Source organism: Hemiscyllium ocellatum, unplaced genomic scaffold (assembly GCF_020745735.1).
Source record: "Hemiscyllium ocellatum isolate sHemOce1 unplaced genomic scaffold, sHemOce1.pat.X.cur. scaffold_475_pat_ctg1, whole genome shotgun sequence".
NCBI lineage: Eukaryota > Metazoa > Chordata > Chondrichthyes > Orectolobiformes > Hemiscylliidae > Hemiscyllium > Hemiscyllium ocellatum.
The window spans coordinates 48,755-66,212 of record NW_026869076.1 but is presented as its reverse complement, the minus strand read 5'-3'; the positions used below and the strand labels follow the sequence as shown (position 1 = coordinate 66,212).

The window sequence follows — 17,458 nt, the reverse complement described above, 5'->3', positions numbered from 1 at the left end:
AAGGATGTTGTTAGGGTTGCAGGATTTGAGCTACAGGGTGAGGCATAAAAGGCTGGGCTGTTTTCCCTGGAGTGCCATAGTCTGAGCGGTGATGTTATGGAGGTTTATATAATCATGAGGGACATGGATAGAGTAAATGAACCAGGTGTTTTCCCCGGAGTGCTGGTGTCCAGATGAAGAGGGCATTACTTTAGGGTGAATGGATAAAATTTCGAAGGGGTCTAACAGACAATTCTTTCATGCAGTGGGTGGAGTGAGCTGCCAGAAGAAGTGGTGGAGACTCGTACAACTCAAAGGCATCTAAAAAGATACATGATATGATTAGGAAGCATTTACAGGGATATGGGCCAAGTGCTGGCAAATGGGAATAGATTAGGTTTAGATACCTGGTTGGCATGGGTGAGTTCGACCGAAGGGTCTTTCTCGGTGCTATACATCTCTATGACTGTGAGATCATAACAACTTACACTGTTCTGCTTCATCTCTGGGCTCCCTCATGACCACTTTGTTAATATCTAGCTTCCTCAGTCTCGAACAATGGGTGTATCTTTGGTCTGTTTAGTATTTTACTATAACTTTTACAGATATTTTAGTAAGTTAACTTTTCACTGCCGCCCAGCCCCTGACCATGTGCTGCTTATTAATATTTTTCTGGAAAATCTTTGACAGTCAAGAATTCCTTTTTCCAATAAGCAAGTGTATTTTCCTTCCATTTCTGACTCTCAAATTCTGCACCATTTTCATTCCCTGTAATCCGTTTTGCACTCCCTGAAACATCAACTGTGTTTCTCCTTCCACAGATCCCAGTGATTAATGCCAAAGCCCTGTTGCCTGGGGAGAGGGTGATGCTTGACTTTCTTGTACAGCTGCAGTTTGTGTGGTGAAGGTGCTCCCATAATGTGGTTCGGTAAGAGATGTTATAGATTATTCATTACAGCAACAGTGATGATTTGAAGATAATGTCCAAATCAAGAACAGTTTGTAGTTACATTATCCTGCTTATAATTTCACAAAAATATTATTGGGAACTTTAGACATAAGGCCAGAGAAGGATGATATTAGGTCAGGTGACCAAAAGCATTGCCAAATAAGCAGATTTTGAGGAATGTCTTAAAGGAGGAAAGCAGACCTGTGAGGCTTTGGCTGCGAATTTCAGACCTTGTTGTTTTGGCAACTGTAAAAGCAGCCACACAGGTGAGGTAATGAATTAACAGATCATTGGAGTCTCGAACAGAATGGGTTGTCGGGGTCTCAAAGGGTGTGAGATACAGCGAGCTAGGGATGGTCACAACCAGGAATTACATCAAGGGTGAGAATTTTAAATTGAGGGATGTGGGCCGGATGCTGGCAGGTGAGACTAGATTGGGCTGGGATATCTGGTCGGCATGGACAGGTTAGATTGAAGGGTCTGTTTCCATGCTGTACATCTCTGTGGCTCTATGCTGTTGATTATGAATAGGAGCTTTTTGAAGGTTCAACAAGTTTTGGTACAAAGGAGTACTAGGGTAGCAGACATTTAGTTTTTCTTGAGATGACAGGGAGGTCGAATGTGGGAAGCTGGCCAGGAGTGTGTTTAGCTACTGAAGCCTGGAGATAACACAAGGTGGATGAGAGTATATGAGCTGAGACAAGGGTAGAATCAGCTAGAAATAGTGGTGTTGGAGTGGGACTGGGCTGTCCCCCTCACCTCACCTCTGGGATTCAGCTGGTTGTCAGGTTGTGAATCAGGGCAGTAACACAATCGGGAGCTGAGTGGCCCTGGTGGAGCCTAGAATGAGTGTCACTCAGCTGGCTGTTGCTGAGCAGCTGCTGCGTGGTAGCCCTGTTGGTGACATCTTCCATCACTTTACTGCTGATCGAGTGTGGACTGATAGAGGGAAATTTCCTGGATTGGATTGCCCTGTGTTTTTGTGTTGAACATGCCTGTTCTACATTGTTGTTCGATGCCAGTGCTGGAGCGGTACTTGGCTTGGTGGGTGGCAAGTTCTGGAGCAAATGCTGTTGTCGTATCTGGTGCTTGTACATGTGAGGCCCGTCCATCAGTAAGGGTGGGGATATCTGTGATGCTTCCTCCAGTGAGTTGTTTAATTGTCCATCACCGTTCACAACTGGGTGTGGCAGAACTGCAGAGCTCTGATCTGATCCATTGGATGTAGAATCACTTCACTCTATTGCTTGCTGCTGATGCTGTTTGATATGCAGATGGTCCTGTTTGGTAGCTTCACCAGGTTGGCACTTCATTTTTAGGTATGCCTGGTGCTGCTCATGGCATGCCCTCCTTTCCTGTCCGTTGTGATGGGTGAGAGCGGAATGTACAAACCCATGAGATTACAGATTGTGCTGGAGTACAGTTCTGCTGCTGTTGATGTCCCACAGTGCCTCAGAGGTACCCGGTTTAAGATCTAACATCTCTTCAAATTCTATCCCATTTAGAATAGTGATAGTGCCACTCAACACAATGGAGATTTTTCTTAACTTTAAGGCAAGACTTTGTCTCCAAAAGGAGTGTGTGATGGTCGCTCCTACCGATACTGTCATGGACAGATGTATCTGCAGCTGGTCAATTCATAACAATGAGATCAAGTATGTTTTTCCCTCTTGTTGGTTCCCTTACAACCTGCTGCAGACTCAGTTGAGCAGCTATATCCTTTAGGACCGGACCAGCTCAGTCAGTAATTGTTGCAGAGCTCTCCCTCCCCATCATCTCTCTCCATTACTCCACTGTTACTCAGTTATCAAACTGCTTAGCACCCTCCCACTACTCAATTAGGTGCAGTTTCCTCCAATGAAGCATTATAATGGTTAAACCCATTGCCTTACAAATTCCTTTCCCTTACTGCTGAGCCCCTCGCTCTCCCTGAGAACTCTGAGGCAGAATTACACTCTTTGTAATATTGCTCTCATATCTGTAACCCCAAGCTGACCTTCTGATCAGGTATCTACACAATCACTAACACCAGGAATTCCAATCTCTGAAACGTTGTTTGTCTCCTCCTCCCCCCAGCTCCATTGCTACTGAAACCCCTTACCCGCGTCGGTGTCACCTTAAACTTGATGAATCTGAAGTGGAACCCTTGATTCCGTGACTGACCCAGAAGCTGGTTTCAGACTCCCCCATGATGGGAAACATCCTGTCACGATTTATCCTGTCAAACTCCTTAAGAGTCTGGTGGTGGGGTCTGATTGTAAGTGGTAGAAATGGCAGAGGATGATGTGTTGTATCTGGGTGGAAGGTAAGAACTTAGGGAGGGTTCTATCCTTGCAGTTGGATGTATGGGTTTCAAAGGCTCGTGTGTTAAAGTGACAGGCAGCTGGAAGCTCGGGGTCTGTTTTTGCAGCAAAATGTGGATCATCTTCTGCCATTTCCATTACCACCACTGAGATGCTGCCAGACACCGGTTCCTGTCCCCTCCATTAACAGCTATGCACCATCCCAGCCTGATCATAATCCACTCCTTTGTCTTTCCAAATGTACTGGTCTCTCTTTGGGTTCTGTACCTGCCCATTATTTACTCTTTAACCCCTATCTCCTGCAGTACAAAGATCTGCAGATTTGTTGAATTGGCCAAGCTAAATTTCCCATAATGCTAAGGGATGTGTAGGTTAGGTGCATTAGTCAGGAGAAATATATAGTAATAGGGTCAGGTAGTGGAATGGGTCTGGGTGGGATACACTTCGGAGGGACGCTGTGGACTTTTTGGGCCGAATAGCCTGTTTCCACACTGTCAGGATTCTAATGTTCCCAGCTCCCATCGGTTCTGAGGAAGGGCCACTGGACAGATTTCTGTTCCCAGATGCTGCCAGACCTGCTGAGCTTTCCCAGCACCTCCTGCTTGTTGTTCCTGATTGACACCATCCATCCACCTTCTGGGTTTGATTCAGGCAGGGGGAGGATCCCACCACTGACCTCACAATGGGGTCCAGCTGATTGGTGGAAGCTTCGGACCAATAGGCAAAGGGGGTGGGACTGTTGGACCAAGTGGAACCAGCTGGTCATCCAAACAATGGGAGTGAATGTGGGGCGTGGCCAGTGGGATGACACGTCACCAGTAACTCCGCCTGTGCAGAGCCACGTGACTCGGCCGTTGGTGAATGTGGGAGAGGCAAACATGGAAGGGGAGAGTGGCCTCGGAGACAGGGAGATAATGAGTCACTTTAGACTGGGAAGTTTTAATTACACTCTGTGCGGGTTGTTAGTCTGAATTAGAAACTCTTTTCCGAGTTTGCAGCAGATGGGAAAATGGCTGTGGCCCTCAGGCGGTGATAGGTCCTGGGATATGGCCGCCATCTTTATTGGGGGCAAGGTACAGTGAGGGGCATGGACATGTCCCCTTCCTAGGATGGGGCGGGTGTGTACGATTTAAAGAGAGGCATTTACACATCAAGCACATACCAAGAAAAAAGTATGTCTTTATATTCTTCCTGTATTGACTGAGTATTTTGTGAATTCATTTCATAGGATATTAAATCAGAATAATTGACGTTGGGATCTCAAAAGTAAGTTTTTACAGTCAATGGAGTCATCAGGATCTGAATATCATTGGCATTTAACTGTGGAAGGAGAAAGGTTTGTTCTGTTTGTGGGAAAATATCTCCAATGCTTTTGTAAAGCGGAAAGATGTACAAAATCGTGGTTGGATCACCCTTTGGGTGTGTGCTCTGTTCTGGGCCCTGCAGCTGAGGAAGGAGATATTGCCGTGAGAGGGAGTACAGATTTATCCAAATAATACCTCATCTCATTGTAAGAACTCTCAGATTAGACCCAATCACCCACTTCATGATGTTAACCTGTAAACTTCATATTTTCAATTACCTGCAAAGTTCCCATTAAAAGTCCTTTTGGACTCAAATTCCAGTACCTTTTCAGGTGGAATGTTTCAGATTCTGACAACTGTCTGTTCATTCAGAAACTGCTGAGGTCCATGTTGACTCTGGGGTTACAAAGGGCTGAATTGAAAGATGAGGTGCAGTCCCTGAGCTCCCATTGAGATGCATTAGAACAGTACAGGAGGCTGAGGGCAGTGTAGGTGTGAGCAGACAATGACAAATGACAGGGCTACACTGTGAGGGCTTCTTGGCTCAATGAGTGTTTTGGAGTTAGATGAAAACAGAGCGAGGGGAGACAGGGAGAAGGTGAAGTTGAAACTCAGTTTTAGTTCAGGCCGTTCAGAAATTCACGTGTTCCCAATGGGAACAGCCAGTTTTTAAGTGATACCTGCGGAGTATTTGTGAACAGTTTTTAAAGTAGTTTTCCTGAGGGCAGTTGAGAGTTAACCACATTGCTGTGGGTCTGGAGTCACATGTAGGCCAGACCAGGTGAGGATGACAGTTTCCTTCCTACAGGACATGAGTGAACCAGATTGGTTTTCTAACAATCGACAATAGTTTCATGGTCATCATTTGCCTTTTCATTCTAGATTGTATTGAATTCCGATGCCACCATCAGCCATGTTGGGACTCTATCCCTAATCCTCGGAACATTGCATATGTCACTCATCTGGCAGGAATACCATTAAGCCATTGCCTCCCTTTTTAGCAATGTTTAAAAGAATGTTCTGTCATTCTACGTGTACAATTTGAGATAAAATACTGCAACGTCCATGTGTCGGCCTCTCCAAAAGGTCAATCAACAGATTTGTTTGGGGGCGAAATATTTCACTTTTTTTTAGTGGGGGGAGGGAGTTTATTAAACAAAAATGAATCCAAATAAAAATCTTATGCCACAGAAATGTAATTTCTGAAGGGGGAGGGGCTTCCAGAGACAGGGACGGTTGTGGGGCCAGAGGGGGATTGTTGTCCAAACATCACTGTGGTGTACATGGACTGCAGCATTTCAGGGAGGCGGTTAACCACCACTTTCTCCAAGACAAGTAAAGGGGGACAATAAATACTAGTCTGGGCAGCAAAGGCAACCCCAAGTGAATAAAACCAAGCAATGACCTCTCTAAGCTGACTTGCTGTGAAGTTAATGGAGTGGGCAGAGAAGAGAAACAGTGACATTTCACAGCTGCCCTCAGAGGACCTCCCCCTTGGAAGTACTCAGAGCTGGGGATCAGCTCAGTGAGTTTCAGTCTCTTCAAATATCAATCTTAGTCAGTTTTATTTTATTAAATCTACAATCATGAGTCAGGTGAGGATTTCTTTTTAATGTCTTACGGTCTCTTGATTAAATGTTTAAGATATGAAACGTAAGCATTAAGTTATTCTCGGGCAGTATTTATCAAGCAGTAAGACTGTGCCTTTGTCTTGGTCTGTAGATTGTTAAGGCGGAGAGATGGCCTGTTGTAGAGTGGCGTGCTGTTCCTGTCGGATATGGGAGATTAGGGAGAGTTTCAATGATCCTGATGATCATGTCTGCAGGAAGTGTGATTGCAAATCCTATTGGATCGCATGGATTGGTGGAGGAGTGATTAAAGGCAGTGACGAATTGATAGGAGCTCGGGAATTCGATAGGTGGCAGTCTCAGGATTGCAGGATTTTGTAGATAGTCAGGTGGATGGGTTACGTCCAGGAAAGCTAGGAGGGGTAGGTAGGTACTGCAGGAGTCTCCTGTGGCTATCCCCATCTCAGACAAGTATACTGTTTTGGAAAATGTAGGTGGTAATAGACTTTCAGGCGAATGTAGCACTGACAGCCAAGTTACTGGTACTGAGACTGGCTTCTAACATAATGTGAGGTATATCCAGTTCCATACGATCGATGGTGATAGAGGACTCTCTAGTCAGGGGCACAGTCTGCCGTTTCTGCAGCTGACAGTGAGACATCAGAATGGGGTGGTGCTGCCCTGGTGCCAGTGTCTCTCAGAGGGAGCAGAATATTCTCAAAAGGGATATTAACCATTGGGAGGACATTGTACATTGGTACCAATTGCAGAGGAAGGGGAAAGCATGGGGTCCTGACGAGCAGGGAGATTTGCTAGTGCCACTTGGGAGGCATTAAATCAGTGAGGGAGTCGGGGTAAACCTAAAGAGATAGTGAGAAAAGAGGTGAGTCTGAGGCTGGTACTGTTCACCGGTCAGACTGTCAAGGCAGGCAAGAGCAAGTCACAGAATGAGGTGGGACGGACCAGTTGCACTGCATTTATTTCAGTGCAAGAGACCTGACAGGTCAGGCAGGTGGGCTCAGGGTATGGTTTTGAACATGTGCCTGGGATATTACAGCAATTACAGAGGCATCACTCAGGGATGGATAGGACTAGCAGCTTAATGTTCCAGGGTATAGATGCAATAGCAAGGATAGAAAGAGAGAAACAGAGCGGGGGAGCGGCATCTTTGATTAGGGATAGCATTCTGGCTGGGTTCGGGAGGATATTCCTGGGAATACCTCCAGGCAAGTTATTTGGTTGGTACTGAGAAATAAGAAAGGAATGACCATCTTACTGGGATTGTATTATAGACTCTCTCCCAATAGTCAGCTGGGAATTGAGACACAATTTTACCAGGAGACCTCAGTTATCTGTAAGAATAATATGGATGCAATGATAAGTGGTTTTAACTTTACTAACGTAGCCTCGGAGTGCTGTTGTGTTAAGGGCTTGGATGGAAAGGTATTTGTTCAGTGTGTACGAGAACATTTCAAAATCAGTTTGTAGGATGTTCCTACTAGAGAAGGAACAAAACCTGACGTGTTTTCTTCATTCACAGGATGAAGCTGTCACTGGCTCGGACAGCATTTATTGCTGCATTTACCCAGAGAGCAGACACATTGCTATAGGTCTGGAGTCCCATGCAGACCAGACCAGCTAAGGATGGCATTTTCCTTCTCTAAAGGTCATGAGTGAACCAAATTGGTTTTTCCAACAATTAACAATGGATTCCTTGTCGTCACTAGATTATTTTTTCCAGATATTTATTGAATACACGTTCCAAAATCTGCTGTGATGGGATTCAAACCCGGGTTCCCAGAACGTTATCTGGGTCTCTGGATTAACTGTCTAGTGATAATTTCACTACATCATCACTGCCTCTTAGGAAATGAGGCAGGGTGAGTGACTGAGGTATCAGTGGGGCAGCACATCAGCACCGAAGACCCCACAGTATTGTGGCTCAGTGGTTAGCGCTGCTTCCTCAGCACCAGGGACCTGGGTTTGATTCCAGCCTCGGGCAACTATCTGTGTTCAAGGTGGCACATTCTCCCCAGTGTCTGTGAGGATTTCCTTAGGGTGTTCCATTTTCCTCCCACAGTCCAAAGATGTGTAGGTTAGTTGGATGAACCATGTTGAATTTTCCATAGTGTCTAGATGCAGTAGATGAGGTTTTGGGATGTGCAGGCAAATCTCTGCCTGATGTGAAAAGATCCTTTTGGGGTCTTGGTCAGAGGGAGGCGTGGCCGCATGTTTTACATCTCCCATGGCAGCAAGGGAGGGTCAAGGGTGTGGAGCGTGCGTTGGTGGAAGGGTGTGGACCGAACATGGGAGGTGCAGAGGGAATGGTCTCTGCGGAACACAGATAGGGTTGGGGATGGAAATATGTCTCTGGTGGTGGTGTCTGACTTTAGGTAGCAGAAATAACAGAGGTTAATGCACTGTATCTGAAGATTATTGGGATGGAAGGTGAAGACCACAGGGTTATGTTATTTATTGTGGCTGGAGGGGTGGGGTAAAGGCAGGGGTGCGGGAAGTGGAGGGTATGTGATGGAGGGCATTGTTGATCTAGTCAGGGGAAAATTATGGTCCGTGAAGTAGGCCTTTCTGGGATGTCCTGGAATAGAATCCAAAGAGATTAAACGAATATATCAGAGACAAAAGATTAACTGGACCAGACAACATGACTCCTTAAAGGTCAACAAGGCTGCCTATGGACCCACAGAGGGTGTGAAATATATGCAAATATTTCTCGTCATTTTTACTGGAGAAGTCTATGGAAGCTTGAGAGTTTGGAGAAATAAACAGTGATAACTTGAAAAGTGTCCATGTTACAGAGGAGGTGGGACTGGATGTCTTAAATCGCATCAAGGTGGATAAAGCCCTGGAACCTGATCAGGTGTATCCTGGAACTTTCTGGAAATCTAGGGAACTGATTGTTGGGCCTCTCCTGTGATATTTGTATCGTTCATAACGACAGGTGAGGTGCCATTATTTTAAAAAGGTGGTAAGGAGAGGCCATGGAACAAGAGAACAGTGAGCCTGAATCAGTGGCAGGCAAGTTGTTGGAAGGGATTCTGAGGGACAGGATATCCATCTATTTGGAAAGGTAAGGAATGATCAGGGAGACTCACTGTGGCTTTGTACATGCACAATTGTGTTTCACTAACTTGAGTGACTGTTTTGAAGTGACAAAGAAAATTGATTAAGCCGGGCAGTGAATGTTGTTTATATGGACATTCAACAAGGTTCCACAAAGCAGACTGGTTAGCAGGGTTAGATCACATGGAATGCAGGGAGAGCAAGCCATTACCAAATTGCCTTGAAAGTAGGAGACAGAGGATGATGATGGAGGGTTGCTTTGCGGACTGGAGGTCTGTGAGCAGCAGTGTGCTGCAAGGATGGATATTGGGCCCTTAAGTAAATGACTTGGGTGTGAATATATGAGGTATGGTCAGTAGGTTTACAGAAGACACCAAAATTGGAGATGTCATGGACAGTGAAGAAGGTTAGCTCAGAATACAACAGGATCTTGATCAGATGGGCCACTGGAGCAAGGAATGGCAGATGGAGTTCAATTTGGATAAATGTGAGCTGTTGTATTTTAGAAAGGCAAATCAGGGCAGGGCTTATACACTTAATGGTAATGTCCTGGGGAACATTGCTGAACAATGGGACCTTGGAGTGCAGGTTCATAGTTCCCTGAAAGTAGAGTCACAGGTAGGCGGGGGAGTGAATGCAGCATTTGGTACGCTCCCCGTTATTGGTCAATGCATTGAATGCAGCTGTTGTGATGTCATATTGTGGCTGGACAGGGCACTGATTAAGGCCCTTCTGGAATTCTGTTGTCAGTTCCAATATTCCTGTTCTTGGAATAATGTTGAGAAACTTGAAAGGGTTCAGAAAACATTTGCAAGGACTTTCCCGGAGATGGACGGTTTGAGCTATTGGGAAAGGTTGAATAGGCTGGGACTATTTTCCCTGGAGATTTGGAGGCTGAGAGGTGATCTTCTAAAATCATGAAGGGCAAGGATAAGGTGAGCAGTCAGGGACTTTTTCCCAAGTTCGGTGGGTCCGGAACTAGAGGGTACAGGCTTAAGGGGGGATGTGACTACAGTGTTTTTATGGTTTTGGTCTCAGACCGGTGCCTGCGTAATCACCTTTGCATTCGTTTTTACGTATTTTACCGAGTGCAAAGTTAGGTCGAACATCCTCGTGGTTCCCCCTGGCAACGGACTATACGAGGAAGCTCTTGACGGGGGCGATTTTAACTGTTTTAATGGCGTTTTAGTCTAGTTTTGTTAGTGTTTTACCATCGATTTTATCTTTGGTTTTAACCTGATTTTACTGGTGCTTTGCGCCACGGCGGCTTGATCGTTTTAACCGTTGTCTGAGCATTACTCGATATAGTTCGGCTAATACGACCTGGTAGAAAAGATACGAGACGGCTGGTGACCTGTCGGTCTACGGGAAACAAAATTTTGGCGAAGGCGTTATGGCTGATACCAAAGTATCCGGTTGGGTGGGAGACCGGGTAAATAACTGCCCCGCACGGTGGCTTTTGGCGGCTCCGTGTGTAAAGTGTGCGAGCCAATATCGGATGTACAATCCGTCTCAATTCAGACACAGACGGATGAGACCCTACGAATTATTCCAGCAAGGTTGTCCTCGGGCAGGCACGAGGAAACCTTTAAGATAGTCCAGAATAGTGACAAAATTCGAAAAACAGTGCTGGGAGAGAAGGCCCCTCTACAGCCAAGTCCATTTAAGAGCCGGATAATTTTTAATTCGAATTTTAAAGGGCCCTTTAATTTTAATCGAAGTGGAGTTTTAGAGAGACAAGAGGGGGAAGATGAGGGTAGGATTATACCACCTGTCCAATAGAGAAACTGATAAATTAGAAATTATAATTAATTACCCTATAGAAGATTTTAAATGTAGTTATTGTAATAACATCTACAATACTACTGGGTTATTTAGAAAGCATTTAAAAGTATGTCGAGGGATTAAATCGGTTAGGATAAGGTGTAGCAAATGTAAATGGGAGGGTAGTTATCAGGCAGTAGCGTGCCACTATCCGAAATGTAAAAGAGATGGGGATGGTAGTAGAGGTATTTGTAGTAACGTTAATGATAGGAATGTAGAGGAAGATTCAGAGAAACCCTTTCAATGTGAGCTGTGCTCATTAAAATTTAAATCGGCCAGAGGTCTGGGACAGCATGAAAGGCATGCACACCCTAGTTTAAGAAATGAGAAAAGGAAAGGGAGTAAGGCGGATAAAATAGGGAATAACGATGGAAATAAAAGGGGTATATGGTCCAGAGAGGAAACTGAAATGCTGCAACAATTGGATTCTGAATTTAGTGGTTGCAGGAACATTAATAAGTTGATAACGGATAGGATGGGGTCTAAAACTGCAAAACAAATATCAGACAAGAGACGATTAATAAACAAGAAAAATAAATCTAGTAAGAAGGATTTAAATTTAGAGGAGCTCCCCAACAGTGTTGATGAAGAGGAAGGAGAGGATAATGATAGAATTGAAAGTGACCTGATACCCGATAGGAGCGTAGAAGAGGAGAATCAGGACATCATTGATGTTAGGGAATGTCCAAATAGCTCAATTACAGATTTGATAAAAATAATGGAGGAAGACCTGAAGAAGGGTAAAAATGGTTGCAAAGAGTTTAATAAGATTATGGGGGAGATTGTAGGTAAATTAGGACAGAGGAAGGAGGATGATAGGAAGAGTAAAATAAGTGGTAATAATAGAATAAAAACCAAAACTAAGGAGAATGGACGAAAGAAAGATAGGAAGGTAAACAATGCTTTAAAGAGATATAGTGGGAAAAAAGGGAAGTTTAAAGAGGCACAAGTCTTGTATAAAAGTAAAAGGCAGTATTTGGCAAGAACTTTAATGGGAGCCCCGGTTAATAGTAAATGTCCCCTAAGCGAGAAGGAACTGGAGGAATATTTTAAAGAAAAACTAATGACTATTAATGAGAAAAATAGTTTAAGGGGTTTTGCCAAATACAAAAATCAGAGAGAGGAATCCATGGATGTTGCTCCATCTGGTCCTGTGACGGTGGAAGAAGTCGATCAGGCCTTAAGGGCGATGGACGTGAACACCGCCGCAGGACCAGATGGGGTAACGTTAAAGGAGATTATTAAAGTCTTTAATAAAGATAATTTAATACTGCCTAGGGTGTATAGCATTTGGCTACAAAGTGGCAGGATCCCAGATAGGTTAAAAACGAGTAGAACAGTATTAATCCCAAAAGTGAGCAGTGAAGATAAACTTAAAGATATAGATAATTGGAGGCCAATAACTATCGGGCCAATCCTGCTCAGACTTTTTACTAAAATCGTGGCAGGTAGGCTTAATAAGGTAATAAGTTTAAACAAACGTCAAAAAGGTTTTATGTCCGGTATCTCAGGATGCAAGGAAAATATTAAAATCCTTGAGAATATTATGAAAGGTGTCAAGAAGAGGAAGAAAAATTTAGCTGTAGTCTTTATAGACTTGGCAAAAGCTTTCGACACGATAGGACACAAATTAATTATTACTGCATTAAGAAGGCTTCACCTTCCGGTATTATTTATTAAATTGATAATAGACTTATATGATAATAATTCTACCCAAGTAGAGGGTTCTAACTGTAAAACTGGGAATATTCCCATTTTACGGGGGGTAAAACAGGGTGATGCTTTATCACCAATTTTATTTAACATAGTTATGGATCCTTTACTTTGCACAATTGAAGAGAAACAAAAAGGAATATTCCTTGGGGAGGATGGAAATGGTTGTCACTGCGCAGCGTTTGCGTTCGCAGATGACATTGCCTTGATTAGTGAAACTTATGAGGGAATGGTGTGCAATTTGAAAATAGTGGAGAAATTTTGTAATAATACCGGAATGGAGATTAATATTAATAAAACCAAGGGCTTTTATCTTACCCATAAAAATAAAACTTTTATATATAACGATGTAGTAAATTGGAGTATTAATGGGGGGATTATACAGTTTATAGAACAGGGTGCTACTGACAAGCATCTTGGGGCCAAAATTGACCCATGGGTGGGAGTCAGTAACACCGAATGGGAAAAGCAGTTAGAGGAATGGGTGGAGAATTTAAAAAGGTCCCCTCTAAAACCTGGCCAGAAACTTGGGATCTTAAAAACATACTTTTTCCCTCGACTGTATTTTTATCTCACTTTAGCGGAAGTTTCTCTTAACTATCTTAGTAAACTAGATAATATTATTAAAAATGCGGTGAAGGAAATCTTACATCTTCCTCAATCTATTACGGACGGGGTGCTTTATGCAAAAGCCCGTGATGGTGGCCTGGCATTAAATCGTCTGTCAGTATTCATACCGATTTCGATTCTGAGGAAGTATGGTACACTACAGAATTCGACGGATGAAATACTACATGCCTCATTTTATTTTGAAGGCAGTAGTGTGAAGGAGAAGATGCGGAAAATGAGTAGTTTAAAGGTATTGGAGAACATCTGGAATCCGTGTATCAATCAAGGGTCGAATGTTGGAGATACCATTATGGAAGAAGACGAAGGGATGGAAGAATTTGCGAGTTCTAACTACGCAAGTTGGAGAACTATAGAAGTACAGAAATGGATGGCCCTCCCCTGTCAAGGGGCAGGGGCACACTACTACAAGAACGATAGTATCTCCAATAACTGGTTGAAGAGGACAGACTCTATGAGAACGTCCAAAGTGATTAATTCACTGTTATTACAAACGAATTTATATCCAACAAGGGCGACATTATCGTATGGCAGGCCATTTAACATCAAAAGTTGCCGAAGATGTAATGATCCCTCGGAAACAATAGCACATATTTCTGGTTGGTGTCCCTTTGTCAAAAATATGAGGATTAAGAGACACAACAGAATAGTTGAGGAGTTAGTTAAATATATCAAGAAATACGGGTGGACAATATATGTGGAACCTAGCATTAAGGATGAGGCCGGGAAACTCTGGATACCGGACCTCATCGTGGCGAAGAAGCAGCAGATAATTGTCATAGATGTAACAGTTAGGTCTGATCTCCAAATAAACTCCCTCGAAGGGGCCTGGGACGAAAAGACGAAGAAATATCAACACCTTGAGAAGGAGATAATGGACCTTATCGGTAAAGGAAAAGTATCCTTCTATGGGTTTGTGATGGGAGCCCGAGGGAAATGGTTTTCAAAGAACTCAGATTTGATGAAGACCCTCGGGATCGCGAAGTTTAAATCCTTTGCACAGGATGTCGCAAACTTGTCTTTGTCATTGACTCTCGAGCTCCTCCGGACTTTTATGGACTCTTAATAACTCCCTTCGATGTTTTTAATGTTTTTAATGCTTCTATAGTTCTTAGTTGGTTTTAACTAATTTTTAGTTTAATATTTTAATTTTTTCTGTTTTAGTAATAAAGTTGTAGTATTTTAGATCACTTAGGTAATTGGTGGGGGGTAATCTGGTGTTAGTTTAATCAACAGGGCACGCTATACACAACAAATGATGAGTGGTTACCTAGTCAATACGGTAAATAATCCTAGCTCATCTTTGTCCTCGCTTGAGATTCTGCTTCGCATTATTATTTTAACTTTTTTTACCTTTTTTGTTTTATCGTTCCCATTTTAGATCATTCAGCTGTGGTTTCGCTGGATAGGGGTTTGTCTTTTGTCGACGAGCGACGTGAAAACTCGGAAAGGACACTCCATCATGTATGATGAGTGCAATAAAAAGGTGAGAGGGAAAAAATTTAAAAGGGATCAAAGGGGCATCTTGTTCATGTTGAGGGCGTTGCATGTATGGAATGAACTGCCAGAGGAAGGGGTGGAGGCTAGTACAATTGCAGCTTTTAAAAGGCATCTGTTTGGGTACATGAAGAGGGAGGATTTAGAGGGATGATGGTGAACCGTTGGCAAATGGGACTCCATTAACGCTCTCCGTTATTGGTCAATGCATTGAATACAGAAGCTGGGACGCCATATTGTGGCTGGACAGGACATTGAATAAGCCACTTCTGGAATTCTGTTTTCAGTTTGAATTACTCTGTTCTAGGAAGGATGTTGTGAAACTTGAGAAAGTTTGGACAAGATTTACAAAAACGTTGCCAGGATTGGAGGATTTGGGCTACAGGGAGAGGCTGAATAGGCTGGGGCTATTTTATCTGGAGAGTCAAAGACTGAGAGGTAACTTCATGGAGATTTATAAAATCACGAGGGGCGTGGATGAGGTGAGCAGCTGGCGACCTTTTCCTTTAGGTTAGGTGGGCTCAAAACTAGAACACATGGGTTTAAGTTGAGAGGGCAAAGATTTAAAAGGGATCTAAGTGGCAACGTTTTCAAGCTGAGTGTGGTGTGTGTATGGGAGGGGCTACCAGATGAAGTAGTGGAGGCTGAAAAAAATCACAACGTTTAAAAGGCTTCCAATTGGGTACAGGAATAGGAAGGGTTTTGATGGATGCAGGCCAATAGCCATTAGTTTAGGATTCCTTGTTGGCACAGACGATTTGGACCGACGGTCTGTTTCTTTGATCTTAATAAATTAAGATGCATTCCTCTTTTTTGTGCAGAGCTAGCTGAAGCACAGATAATTACCCTTGGAGCTGAGAAGGTGAAGCAGTGATTTTGATCTGGTGCAGGTTTGGTTCCAAGGTCTTGAATTTGCAAAGAGAGAGAGGAATTGTTAACCCTGTCACGGTTTTTAATAACTACTTTCAAGTAATTGGCAAATAATACAAGGTGAAAATGTGAACACTATTTTACTCAGTAAGTTCTGAGCATCTGGAACAGTCTGAACGACACAGATTCAGCAGGTATTCTGAAACAGACTTGGAATTTTACTTTTTAAGGAAAGATTTGGGAGGCTATGGGCTCATGGGAGGGTACTTGGGACAGATTTGCAGCATCTCCAGAGGGAGAGAGTACAGCCCCAATGGGCTGAATAGCCTCCAGCCCCTGTGCTCTGTGATACTTCCCCATTCACTGTGAATGATGAAGCTCATCCCAGGGCAGGGAGAGGGATTAGCGGTCCACTCTCATGACAATGGTGCCCGGCTTGATGGCAGCTCCAGACCAATGGGAGGAGAGTCTGTGTGCCCCTGCAGCCAATGGGAGTGAATGAGGGATGTGGCCAGCAAGACGACACCTGTCCATGAGCTGTACAGATGCAGTGTCACTGGGTGGGGGTGGGAGAGACAGCAGAGACTGGGACAGAGGCTGTAGGACCTGAATTACAAACTCCCGGTAAATTAAAACCAAAAGAACTGCGGAAGATGTAAAACAGAAACAACAACCAGGAGGATCTGGAAAAGGTCTGGCAGCATCTGTGAAGAGAAATCAGAGTTAAAGTTTAAGATCTGGTGTCCCTTCCACAGAACAGATGTTACTGAGGGAAAAAAAGTCAGTTTATTTGCAGAAGATAGTGTGGGGGGAGGATATAAGGAGTAAAGGATAGGTGGGGATAGAGTGAGAAGAACGGTTGGATAAAGGAGTGGATAACGATATGGCTGGGGGAGGGTGACTCGCTGTTAATGGAGACTGTTAGTGGCTAACCATAGGTAGTGTGTAATGACAGGCTGTGAGAACAAGGCCTGGTGTGTGGGGTAGGGGGCTTCGACATGGGGTTCTTAACCTATGGTTAGCCACTAACTGTCTCCATTATAAGCTGTTGCCCACCTATATCACTGCACGATTGTGTCCTCGGCAGCTCCAGACATTTGGAATATCCTCCCTCACCCCCACTCTGTCCGCCTTGAAGATGTATCTAAAAATTGTGCTTTAATCAACGTTTCCATCATTCGTGAAGCATTTTAGGAGATTTGTCAATGTGAAAGGCTCCATACAATGCAGGTGGTTGTTGTTATTGTCTGACATCAGGAGAAACAGGGATGAGCCCTCTCTCTCTCATACCTGATGAACAGCAGCAAAAGCAGGAAGCACTGAGCATGCTCCAGCCCACAATGGGCTTCAGATTATTGATGGGGTGGGGGAACGGGGGCTAGAGGTGCTAGTTGTTCCTTCAACCAATCGGAGTGAATGAGGGGCGGGACAATACCCAACCACATGATAAACTTCACTGACAGCACAGTGTTGTTGTGACCAAGGCATTGGAAATGTGTGAAGGTGCAGGGCAGGGGGAAGGAAAGACATATTGACCAGGAAGAGGAAATTTTTACGGTATGGAATGAGAGGTTTTACAGAACTTAGTGTACATTGTACAACACAAATTTGAAAATCCAAATTCTGCCCCATTTTCCCTCCATTATAATGCATTTAGCACTCCCTGAAATATCAACTGTGTGTTTCTCTCTCCACAGATTCCAGTGATTAATGCCAAAGCCCCATTGCCTGTGGAGAGGGTGA

At 43.9% G+C, this 17,458-nt stretch overlaps 1 long non-coding RNA gene across 1 annotated transcript; it reads left to right on the top strand.

Annotated features, from left to right (window-relative positions):
- The first annotated feature begins 804 nt into the window (after positions 1–804).
- Positions 805–17,455, top strand: LOC132813807 (uncharacterized). Its single transcript, XR_009644171.1, has 3 exons — positions 805–907; positions 14,730–14,834; positions 17,413–17,455. It is a non-coding gene; the product is annotated as an uncharacterized LOC132813807 (long non-coding RNA).
- Positions 17,456–17,458: the final 3 nt, after the last annotated feature.